The sequence below is a fragment of the Triticum dicoccoides genome, chromosome 1A (genome assembly GCF_002162155.2).
Source record: "Triticum dicoccoides isolate Atlit2015 ecotype Zavitan chromosome 1A, WEW_v2.0, whole genome shotgun sequence".
Taxonomy (NCBI): Eukaryota; Viridiplantae; Streptophyta; class Magnoliopsida; order Poales; family Poaceae; genus Triticum; species Triticum dicoccoides.
Window position 1 is genome coordinate 389,757,578 of NC_041380.1, and position 12,783 is coordinate 389,770,360.

A 12,783-nucleotide genomic window follows, 5' to 3' on the forward strand; every position below is an offset into this window, starting at 1 on the left:
TGCGGCTTCCAGATCTTCCCAACAGCTAATGGAGTCCGCTGGCAAACTGTTAAGCCAATGCCGCGCTGGTCCTTTAAGCTTTAGTGGGAGGTATTTGATGGCGTGTAAGTCATCACCACAGGCCATTTGGATGTGGAGGAGGAAATCCTCGATCCATACTGCGGGATCTGTTGTACCGTCGTATGATTCAATATTTACAGGTTTGAAACCTTTTGGGAATTGATGTTCCATTACTTCGTCTGTGAAGCATAAGGGGTGTGCGGCACCTTTGTATTGGGCTATATCACGATGCAGCTCGAATGGGTCTTGCCCGCTGTGTTCGGCTCGGCCGGATTTGCTTTTACTGTATCCGGCGTGACGTTTATCGTCTCGCAGAGTGGTGCGCCGTCGTGATCGGTAGATCGATCTTGCATGCTTTGCTTTGTCCTCCAATATGTCTCGCAGGTCTGGCGTATCTCCCCATGCATTTTTATTTGAATGGCATCAGGGTGGGGGCTGAGCTTTTGGCTGGAATGCCTCTCTATCGCGGCCACGAGGTGGCCGATCAGCTGTATCATACGCTTCTTCCTCCAGTCGGGGGTAGTAACCTGCACTTTGGGTAATTCTTGGAGGGGCGCTCGAGTTTATATTCCTCGGCCGCGAGGACTTCAGTCCATCTGTCAGCTAGCAGATCTTAATCAGCTTGAAGCTGCTGCTGCTTTTTCTTCAGGCTATTTGCTGTGGCCATAAGCCAGCGCTTGAAGCGCTCTTGTTCGACGGGATCCTCTGGTACGGCGAATTCATCGTCGCCGAGGCTTGCCTCATCTTCGGAGGGGGGCATGTAATTGTCATCCTCCTCCTCTCCATCTGCCGCTCTCTTAGGAGAGCTGGCTCCTCCATCCTCCTGCTCTGAATCTTGCTGGAGGAGAATGTTGTTGTCTTTGGCACTATCCGTAGTGTTATTATCTCCTGTGCCGGTATCACCACTTTTGCTTTGGCGGGACCTAGAGCGGCGCCGCTGACGTCGGCGCTTGGGTTGCTTCATGGAGGGGTCATCCTCCGCTATCTCATCACCATTGCCTTCTTTGGGTGTATCCACCATGTATATGTCATATGACGAGGTGGCTTTCCAGTGCCCTATAGGCGCTGGTTCATATTCGTCTTCTACATTGTCATCCATACCGTCGATGTCTTCGGAGTCGAAGTCGAGCATGTCGGTTAAATCATCGACAATGGCTACGAAGTGGGTGGTGGGTGGGCGTCGAATTTCTTCGTCGTCCGCATCCCAATCCTGTTGGCCATAGTCCGGCCAGGGCTCTCCTGACAAAGTGAGAGACCTTAGTGAATTCAGGATGTCGCCGAAGGGCGAGTGCTGAAAGATATCCGCGGCGGTGAATTCCATGATCGGCGCCCAATCGGATTCGATTGGCAGGGGCGCGGACGGTTCGGAGTCCAGAAAAGAGTCCGGCACCTTGGAGTCACAGGCTTCGTAGAGGATTAGGCTGGTGTTCGGCTCGATTGCCGTTGAGACTGCAGCGCCTAAGGCGGTGTCTAGCCACCCATCCTCGATTGGCATAGTTGGCTCCGAGCTAAGGGTCGGAGCTGATGCGGGCGCGGCCTCTTACTGTTCGGCGGCAAAGCTAGGTCATACCCGTCGTGACAGTGCGGCGTGCCCGACTGTGGCTTGAATCCGTCAAAGATCAAGTCTCCGCGGATGTCGGCCGTGTAGTTCAAACTTCCAAATCTGACCTGACGGCCAGGGGCGTAGCTTTCAATCTGCTCCAGATGGCCAAGCGAATTAGCCCGCAGTGCAAAGCCGCCGAATACGAAGATTTGTCTGGGGAGAAAAGTCTCGCCCTGGACCGCATCGCTATCGATGATAGTAGGAGCCATCAAGCCTAACGACGACGACACAGAGGAACTCTCAATGAAAGCACCAATGTCTGTGTCAAAACCGACGGATCTCGGGTAGGGGATCCCGAACTGTGCGTCTAGGCCGGATGGTAACAGGAGGCAGGGGACACGATGTTTTACCCAGGTTCGGGCCCTCTTGATGGAGGTAAAACCCTACGTCCTGCTTGATTAATATTGATGATATGGGTAGTACAAGAGTAGATCTACCACGAGATCAGGGAGGCTAAACCCTAGAAGCTAACCTATGGTATGATTGTATGTTGTGGTTGTTGTCCTACGGACTAAAACTCTTCGGTTTATATAAACACCGGAGAGGGTTAGGGTTACACAAGATCGGTTACAAAGGAGGAGATATCCATATCCGTATTGCCTAGCTTGCCTTCCACGCCAAGTAGAGTCCCATCCGGACACGAGACGAAGTCTTCAATCTTGTATCTTCATAGTCTAACAGTCCGGCCAATAGAGATAGTCCAGCTGTCCGGAGACCCCCTAATCCAGGACTCCCTCAGGTGTGCTCATCGTTTGGCTCTTGAGGAGTCACACAATGATGATCATGCTAAATTAAAGAAAGATCTTGATCATGCTCTTGTTGTATCTCGTGTGCTCAATTACGAGAAGGCCAAACTTGGGGTTGATCTTGCTAGACTCAAGGAGGAGTTTTATATACTTGACAAGGCTCACAAGGCCTTGAAGGGTGCTCATGCTAGCCTCAAGGAGTCTTATGATCAACTCCAAGTGAAGCTAACCAAGGAAAAAAGAAATTTTCCTCATATGGTTTTAATCGATAATGCAAATGCTACTAACCCGTGTTGTGAGTATGTGCATCTTGTGGAGGAGAATGCAAAGTTTAAGGAGAAACTTGAGAAAGGCCTTGCGTCTTGCATACAAGGTGAGAAGAATCTCAACGACCTTTTGAGCAATCAAAGGGAAGTTGTGGGCAAGGAGGGAATTGGGTTTGCACCCAAGCCCAAGAACAAGAATAAGAATGACAAGGCCAAACGACCTCCTCCTCTAAAGCAAACTTTTGTGAAGGAGGGAGAGGGTGCTTCTAAGGAGAAGAAGAACAATGAGAATGGTGGTGGTGTCAAGAAGGGCAATGCCACCCCTTCCAAGAAAGCCGTGGACTTTAACCCTTCTTATGTGTTATGCCGTGCTAGTGATGGGCATGTTTATGCTAAATTTGTTGGTTCTCCTTATGAATACATTGAATGGTCCATTTGGGTTCCTAAGGCCCTTGTTACTAACATCAAAGGACCCATTACAAAATGGGTACCTAAAACCAAGCATTGATCTCTTGTAGGTGTTTGCTTCCGGTGGAGGATCATGGTTGCTCAATAGTGGAGCCACAAATCATATGACCGGAAGCAAGAACTTGGTGGTGGACGTGCACAAGATTTTGTCTATGCCCACCAATGTCGAGTGGGGTGATGCCTCGTCTTCTAAGGTATTGGGTCTTGGCAAGGTTGTCATTTCTCATGATCTCACGATCGAGAAAGTCATGCTTGTTGAGTCCCTTGCATACAATTTACTTTCCGTTCGTCAACTAGCACTCATGGGTTTTGCCACCTTCTTTGATATTGATACTGTGGCCCTCTTGTGGAGCAAGACTCTTAAAGTAGCCTTTGTTGGGCATGTGGAGAACGGTCTTTATGTGATTAACTTTTCGGAGCGACCCACTAAGACTGCGACATGCCTAATGTCTAAAGTTGACGTGGGATGGCTTTTGCATCGCCGTTTAGCACATGTCAATATGAGATCTTTGCAAAGTCTTCTCAAGGGGGACCATGTCCGTGGACTAACAAATGTTAGCTTTGCCAAAGATCATGCTTGCAATGCTTGTATAGAAGGAAAGCTTACATGAGAAGGCTCACCCTCCCACGACTATCATCTACTCGAAGAGGCCCTTGGAGCTCCTTCACTTGGATCTCTTTGGACCTCCATCCTTTGATAGTCTTGGGGGTATAAATTATTGCTTGGTGATTGTGGATGATTATTCAAGATACACTTGGGTATATTTCATCAAGAGGAAGAGTGAGACCCAACAAACCATCATCGACTTTGAAAATGAAGCTTAACACCAACACAATGCAAAGATCCTAACGATAAGAAGTGACAACGGCACCGAGTTCAAGAACTACACCTTGGATGAGTTTCTTAGTGATGAGGGGATGAAGCATCAATATTCTGCACCTTAAACTCCTCAACAAAATGGTTTAGCGGAGAGGAAGAACCGGGCGTTGATGGATGCGGCAAGGACCATGATGGCGGAGTTCAAGTCTCCATATAACTTTTGGGCCGAAGCCATTAACACCATGTGTCATGCATCCAATCAGATCTACCTCCGAAAAGGCTTGAACAAGACTCCATATGAGATACTCACCAGTAACAACCCAACCTCAAGTACTTCCGGGTGTTCAAGTGTAAGTGTTTCATTCTCAAGAAAGGTGTTCGTTTGTCTAAATTTGAGGCTAGAGTTCATGAGGGCATATTTGTTGGTTATGCTACAAACTCCCATGCTTACCGTGCCCTCAATGAGTCCACATGACTTATTGAGGAGACTTGTAATGTGGAGTTTGATGAGAATAACGGCTCCCAAGTGGAGCAAAGTGGTACTTGTGATGTAGGTGATGAAGTTCCTCCACAAGCCATAAGAATATTGGGTTGGTTATATCCTAGCCATTGAGGAACGCCTTGTGGCTGAAGGAGAAGGACAATGTTACACTCAAGTGGAACCATCACCAACCCAAGACCCACACGCTTCCGAAGAACAAAGTGAAGGCCCTCAACCAAATGAAACAGATCAAGGGCAAGATCAACCTTAAGATGGTGGTGAACCACCAAACAATGCCCAAGGTCAAGTTCTCGCCTCTGAGCAAGTTCAAGATCAAGAACAAGCTCAAGATGACGCTCAAGACGATCAAGCTACCTCTCCTCAACTTACTCCTGAGGAGGAATTGGAGCGTCGTGCCGCCAAGATTGCATCCAACCTCACTACCAAAGATCATCTCATGAATAATGTGCTTGGAAGCTTTCGAAAGGGGGTAAGCACTCGTAGAAAATTAGCAAACTATTGTGAACATCACACGTTTGTTTCTTGTGTTGAACCCCAAAAGGTGTATGAGGTGCTCGAGGATCCGGATTGGCTTAATGCCATGCATGAAGAACTCAACAACTTTGAGCACAACAAGGTGTGGAGATTAGTGCCAAGGCCAACGGGGAACCATAATGTCATTGGAACCAAGTTGATATTCAAGAACAAGCAAGATCCTCATGGAATTATCATTTGCAACAAGGCTCGTTTGGTAGCACAAGGCTAGTCCCAAGTCGAGGGTATAGACTACGGTGAAACCTTTAATTTGCTGCCGTTTTGCCTTGAATCTATTTGTTTGTTGATTGCTTATGCTTCACATCATAACTTCAAGTTGCACCAAATGGATGTGAAGAGTGATTTTCTTAATGGTCCTATTAATGAGTTGGTGTATGTCAAACAACCCTCGGGGTTCGAGGATCCCTATTTCCCCGATCATGTGTAGCAACTCGATAAGGCACTATATGGCCTTAAACAAGCCCCACGTGCGCGGTATGAGCACCTTACCGAGTTGTTGCAAAATCGTGGGTTTGAAATTGGGAAAATCGACCCCACTCTTTTTACTAAGAAGGTCAAAGGGGATTTGTTTGTATGCCAACTATATGTTGATGATGTTATCTTTGGTTCCACTAACAAAGCTTTCAATGAGGAATTTACCGCTCTCATGACCTCGAAGTTCAAGATGTCCATGATGGGAGAGTTGAAGTTTTTTCTCGGGTTCGAAATCAAGCAAACAAGATAAGGAACCTTCATCAACCAAGCCAAATACACTCAAGACATGCTCAAGAGATTCAATCTAAGTGATGTCAAGCCGACCTCTACTCCAATGCCCGTCAAATGCCAACTTGACATAGATCCCAATGGTAAAGCAGTGGATCAAAAGGTATATCGCTCCATGATTGGTTCCTTGCTTTACCTTTGGGCATCTAGACCGGATATCATGTTGAGTGTGGGAATTTGTGCATGGTTTCAAGCCGCACCTAAGGAAAGCCACTATATGGCGGTCAAGCGAATCTTTCGATATTTGGCTCATACCCCAAACTTTTGCTTATGGTACCCAAGAGGAGCAAACTTCAACCTTGTGGGCTTTTCGGACTCGAATTGGGCTGGAGACAAAGTGGATAGGAAGTTAACTTCTGGAGGGTGCCAATTTCTTGGTTGCTCTTTGGTGAGTTGGTCTTCTAAGAAGCAAAGTTGTGTGTCTCTCTCGTCCACCGAAGCGGAGTATGTGGCCGCCGGTAGTTGTTGTGCTCAACTTCTTTGGATGAGGCAAACTTTAAAGGATTACAGTGTCATTTGTAACAAAGTGCCTCTTTGGTGTGACAATAAAAGTGCCATAAAGATCTCTCTCAACCCGGTGCAACACTTCAAGATGAAGCATATTGAGATTCGGTAGCACTTTATCTGGGATCATATTAGGCGAGGGGAGATCGAGCTCAACTATGTCAACACTCATGATAACCTTGCAGATATCTTCATGAAGCCCTTGGATGAAGCAAGATCTCGCGAGTTAAGGCATAAGCTAAATATCATTGATTCTAGCAATGTGGCTTGAACCCTTGCACACCCACCATACTCATATTGATGTCTTGTTTAGGTGTAGGCATGGACATAGGGGGAGTGTTGTTCTCTCAATGAACTCCCCCTCCCCCTATCATGCAAAAATTTATCAACTCTTTCACATTAGCAATTTTTATGGTACTTGTGCTTCAAAGACGAGTTTTGGTAATGGGCCCAAGGATAATTCTTCGCGATGCCATACCAATTGACTCAAACATAGGTGGCTCCGGGCAACACCCTCTCCTTGGAGAGGTTGTGTTTCGTGTTTGGTATTTGTTGTCTTTTGCCTTTCCTTTTAGCCGTGCTTGTGTTTGTGTTGCCTCGTGTGTGTGCTCTTTTGTGTGTCTGGATGCTTGAAGGTTGCATTGCAAAGGCCGTGTTCTTCTTGTCTTGTCGAAACATGCACTTTCTTGGGGTTACGGTACTACCGTGGCAAGCCACGGTACTACCGCAGGAGATGGTTGCCCTGTGCGTGCACAGTTGCATCTCAGGCACGGTACTACCGCCTCCCACGGCAGTAATTTTTTACTGCCGCTGGAAGAGCGGTACTTCCACCTGGGCGGTACTATCACATGGAACAACGGTACTACCGCGCCGTCGCGAGCGGGTGGGGGTTACGAGCGAGGCAGGGGGAGTTCCAACTCCCCATACCCATTCATCTCTTTCCCCCTCTCCGTCTCTCTCTCTCCCTCTCTCTCTCTCCTGCCCAAGAACGGCACCGGAGACCTCGCCGGATCTCCATCTCCGCCCGCTCTCCTCGCATTCCAACCAGTGGGATCGTTCCCCACCTCGCCCTCTTTCCATGGACCCTGGTATCTCCCCTAGTCCCTCTCTTTTTGTTTCGTTCTTGTGCTTCTAGGTCTTGAGGAGATGCATGTGTAGTTTGTGTGATTTTTTGGCTAAATCGTTGCAACAGGAGATTGTAGGAGAGTGCTAGTGCAGTAGATATGCTATTTGGAGTGACACAACAGTGTAGTTTTGATCAACGGTAGTACCGATCTATTTTTGCAGATCTTTCTAGATCCGGAGATGCTGTTCCTAAGGGTTTCGAATATGTGCGATATTACCGCTCCTCCTGGAGCGGTACTACCGCTTGCTCGCCCTATAACCGTTCTCGTGCGGTACTACCGCCCCGCTGGAGCGGTACTACCGCTCGGAGCGCGGAAGTAAAAAATTACTTCTGCTCCAGGCATGGTATTACCGTGCCACCCCGGCACAGTACTACCGCGGCTCGAGCGGCTATAATTTTTTACATCTGTGCGCTGGTCCGGTACTACCGTAGAGTTGCTAATTACACCATTTTGTCCTTCCAAATCTCATGCTTGCTTGTTTCATCTGGTCTTGGCTCTCGTCTTTGCAATAATCCTTCTCGGTTTTCTCGTGTTTGTGTTGTGTGTCATAGGTGGTGGCTCCGGTTCCAATATCTGGCGCTCGAATCCTAGCCGTGACACAGGCTCAAAGCACCTTCACAACCAAGAGGCTCCAGAGGGCTCCAATGCCCCACAATGTAGAACCAAGTCCACAGCTACCAAGACCAAGGAGCCAACAATGGGAATGGATGAGATACCTCAAGAGGAGTTTTTGTTGCGAAGGAAGCTCAACCCCTACGTCAACCCTAGGGAGGTTACAAGGGGAAATGACTTGTTTTGGACAAAGCAATAGAATCTTATCTTCCTGGATGTGATCAAGTCCAAGTAGAACATTTATGTTCCAGTGAAGTGGATTGATATGCATCATATGAAGGAGGAGAGTAACCGGGCATACTTTGGTGAGCCTCTAGACTTGGTGGAGCAATTTGGTATTGAGGAGTCCATCACCTTTCACTTGGTTTTTGACCCGGAGATTGTGGCTCAGTTCTTTGCTTCTGTCCACTTTGACATGGATGAGCAGTGGACAATCACTTGGATGACTAATGGGAAGAGGATGTCTGCTAAGTGGAAGGACTTCATGGACCTGTTGAACATTTGTGATGAGGGGCTAAATGTGCCCGTTGGTGTCTGCCCACATGCCAACCCTGAGTCAGCCAACAAGAACAAGCTTCAACCCTACCTCGTTGAGAAGAAACTTGCCAATGACAAGAAGACTTGGGTACTGAACCCGTTCCTTGACATCATGCACTGGATCTTCCGCAACACACTCTTTCCTCGCATAGGCGACAAGTACAAGGTGCATGCCTATCTTGTGGATATGATGCTCATCTTTGAGAAGGCGTGTCTCCAACAGACAGCTAAACTTGATGTCTCTCATATCATGTGGTGTGAGCTGCAGTTTGTTATGTTCAACCGTAAGGTGCCCATCTATGGACCTTACCTGTTTTTCTTGATCTCGAAGACTTGTGAGAATATTTTTCTGGGTGAAGAATTTCATGCTCCCGACTGGACCCGCCATGAGACTATCAAGCTACGCATCAAGAGCAAGTGAGCTAACACCACTACCCAGGCTGAGGCAGAGGCTGCTAGGATGGATGTGGATGAGGATGAGGTTGAGGAGGAGGCGTCGGCTGAGGACAACTCTGAGGGATACACTCCTCCCTCTTCTGAGCCAACTTGGGACAAGAAGCTCAAGGCCAAGATGAAAGCTCTTTTCTGCATGCATGCCAAGGGTCAGTACCAGGCTCATGTGAACGCCAAGGTGGCTCGTGGTCACCACAAGGCCATCATGTGGCAGGTTGGCCTTGAGGTCCAAAGTGGCTCTGAGGAGCGGATCACAGATGAGGAGTAGTGGACCAAACAACACTGCCAGTGGAGTGATTCAGAGGAGGAGACTGGAATTCCTTCTACATCCCACGCTGCCGAGGAGTCTGAGGAGGAGGAACATGACTGGTGATGCCATGGAGTTCTGCCACCACCTGTGTCGTAGGTGTCCTCTCTGCCTTTTTGGTGTCTCTATGCCAAAGGGGGAGAGAGTGTAGGATTTGCGAGTCTTGTGTCTTGTGTCGTGTTTTGGCTTGCTTTGCTTTCGTTCTGTTGAACCTTTAGTTGCTTTGGTTTGTGGTTGTGTTCGTGTGAGTCCAGGAGACTTTCATATGGTGTAAGACATATGTCCTCAGCTTATCTTACTGTCTTATCCTATTATCTAGCATGTTTAGTAGATTGTGAGCTTATTATGTCATGTTCCCTTTACTTCATCCTCATTTCTATAGCTTGCTTCCTTGCTTGTTGTCATTCATATTGTTGTAAGGATTGCCTTGTTTATAAAATATAGGGGGAGTGTTGATCCTAGTATGTGTCCCGTGCAGTCCAAAGCACTTCTATAGAGTGCACACATCTAGGGGAGCCTGTCTATATTTTATAGATGTTGGGTTTGCTTATGTTTCATTTTATTTCCCTTTGTGCAAATCTCGTATTGTCATCAATCCACCAAAAAGGGGGAGATTGTAAGAAAAAGGGGGAGATTGTAAGGGCATATTTCTCCCTAAGTGGTTTTGGTGATTGATGACAATGCATTTGCGGACTAATCTTGTGCATTGAGCATTTCAGATATCTCATGTCTAGGCACAAGACGATTCGGTGCCCCTCAGAACCTATCAAAGATGACATTTCTCTATGTTTCTTTTCGGTGAATTTGAGTTGTAGGAAAGTTGTACTATTAAGAGGGGGTCCGCTTCAGAAAGGTTAGGGTGGAATCAACACGTACACATCTGTTCCTTTGCACCACCTTTCCTTGCTTCATTGGAGCACCGGTTGTTCCCCTTATCGTTGCGAAGATGAAGGCTTTCTAGTGTTGCTGATCTGTGACGTGCGGTAGTACTGCTCAAGGGAGCAGTAGTACCGCAGTTGCCCATGGTAGTACCGCCCATAGTAGCGGTAGTACAGCAAGTGTGGTAGTACCGCTCCTAGCATGCGGTAGTACTGTGACCTCTGGCCCAGATCAGTGGCGCGAGCAGAAGTAGGGGCAGAAGTAATTTTTTACTTCCGCACCCTACGCGGTAGTACCGCTCCCTGTGAGTTGTAGTATCATGCCGGATTTTTGCACTGACCGAAACTCAGCGGAAGTAGTCACAGATGTAATTTTATTAGTCCGTGCCTTCCCAGCCCTAGATCAGCCCTGCCTTGCGGTAGTACCGCTCCGGCGGTTCTACTGCTCATTGACGTGTGCAACACGACCTCAACTGGCTCCTGTCGCGCGAGCGGTGGTACCACAACACCCAGCGGTAGTACCACAAGCCTGTACGGTAGTACCGCGTGTATGTGCGGTAGTACCGCATGTCGCGGGCTCAGTAGGTGGGTAACGGTTGGATTTTTCCTCTCACTATATAAGGGGGGTCTTCTTTCCTAGGTTGACTACCTATTCCCTCCCTAAGCTCCACTGTTGCTCAAAGCTCCATTTTTTCCTGATCTCTCTCCCTAGCCAATCAAACTTGTTGATTTTCTAGGGATTGGTTGAGAAGGCCCCGATCTACACTTCCACCAAGAGAAATTTTATTCCCCCACTAATCCCTTGCGGATCTTCTTACTCTTGGGTGTTTGAGCACCCTAGACGATTGAGGTTACCGCGGAGCTATATTCCATTGTGGTGAAGCTTCATGGTGTCGTTGGGAGCCTCCAATTAAGTTGTGGAGATTGCCCCAACCTTGTTTGTAAAGGTTTGATCGCCGCCTCCAAGGGCACCAATAGTGGAATCACGACATCTCGCATTGTGTGAGGGCATCAGGAGAATACGGTGGCCCTAGTGGCTTCTTGGGGAGCATTGTGCCTCCACACCACTCCAACGGAGATGTACTTCCTCTCAAAGGGAAAGAACTTCGGTAAGACCTCCTCATCTCCACCGGTTCCACCCTTGGTTATCTCTTACCTTAACTTGTGCAAGCTTATATCATGTTGTATCCCTTGCTTGCTTGTGTGCTTGTTGTTGTTGCATCATATAGGTTTCTCACCTAGTTGCATATCTAAAAAACCTACTTTGATGAAAAGTTTAAATTGGTAAAGAAAAGCTAAAAATTGTTACTTGCCTATTCACCCCCCCTCTAGTCAACTATATCGATCCTTTCAGGTGCTTTGCTTGATTTCAATGGGAATCATTCATTTCCACCACAAGAAAGGAGGTGTCGATATGTTCTTGGCATTGCGCGAATTTGGTTGATTTTGGTGGAACTGCATAAAAAGCACACCTGGTTTATTTAGCATGAGGTGCCATGTCAATGTACGAACTAATGGAAAACCCTGCCCATTCCACAATCATAGGCATTTGATATTTTGGAATGGGAAAACCTTGTCAAAGTTTGCTCATTGATGTACGCAAAACAACATGCGTTTGACATTTTGGAATGGGAAAACCTTGTCAAATTTTGCTCATTGATGTTCGCAAGAAGACATGCATTTGATATTTTCGAATGGGACGCCCTTTGCTGTCAGCATCATCGATTGATTTTTCTTTATTCTTTAGTTGTGATGTAAATATTGGCTCTAACATGTGAAGCGCTGAGACGCATAATCATTGATTGTTTTGAATGTTCTCTATGAATTGCCAGGCATGTGTGTTTGATTGCAATGTACGGGAACGCTAAAAGGCTGCTCAAACTTTTTGTACTCCCTCTGTTCCTTTTTACTTCACATATTAGATTTCTTTCAAGTCAGTTGATTTTACATTGTGAATGTTGATACTTTTTTCTATAAGATTGGTCAGAGTAGAGATACTTTGACTTCAGACAAAACTTATATGCAGACTATCTACTTTGACTTCAAACAAAACTTAGATGCAGACTAAAAAGGACCAGAGGGAGTACGTGTGAAACTGCTGCAAACAAGGTGATCACATTGGGAAGAATGCTAGTACGTATTGTTTTGCATGTTCATCCAATGCCAGTGATACCAGAATTCAAACAAATCGAACTAAATTCATTCATACACGGCCGGATTTCATATAAACATGTTGGATTTCATTACATTTCATACATTCTTCAACTAAAAAGGGGTGTGCTGGAGGTATAATTAATTAACCGAAGCTACCCACCCATGTCCGGCTTAGCAGAACAGAAGCTTCAGTGACTTAACTGCAGTTGCAGTTGGGTCACTGACATGTGGGCCAGATGCCTGTTGGGCCCACATGTGAGTGACCCAACTGCACTGCAGTTAAGTCCCTGAAGCAGCGTCCTTCTCCAGCACAGCTCTCCGACTCCACGTCGCCGCCAAGAAGCTAATCAGCCGTCAATGGTCAACCCACCAAGCTTGGCTTGAACCGGAGGGAAGCAGTGGTGGCCTTACTTGGACCCGAGAGGCGACGACCTATCGTGTTCTACTCTT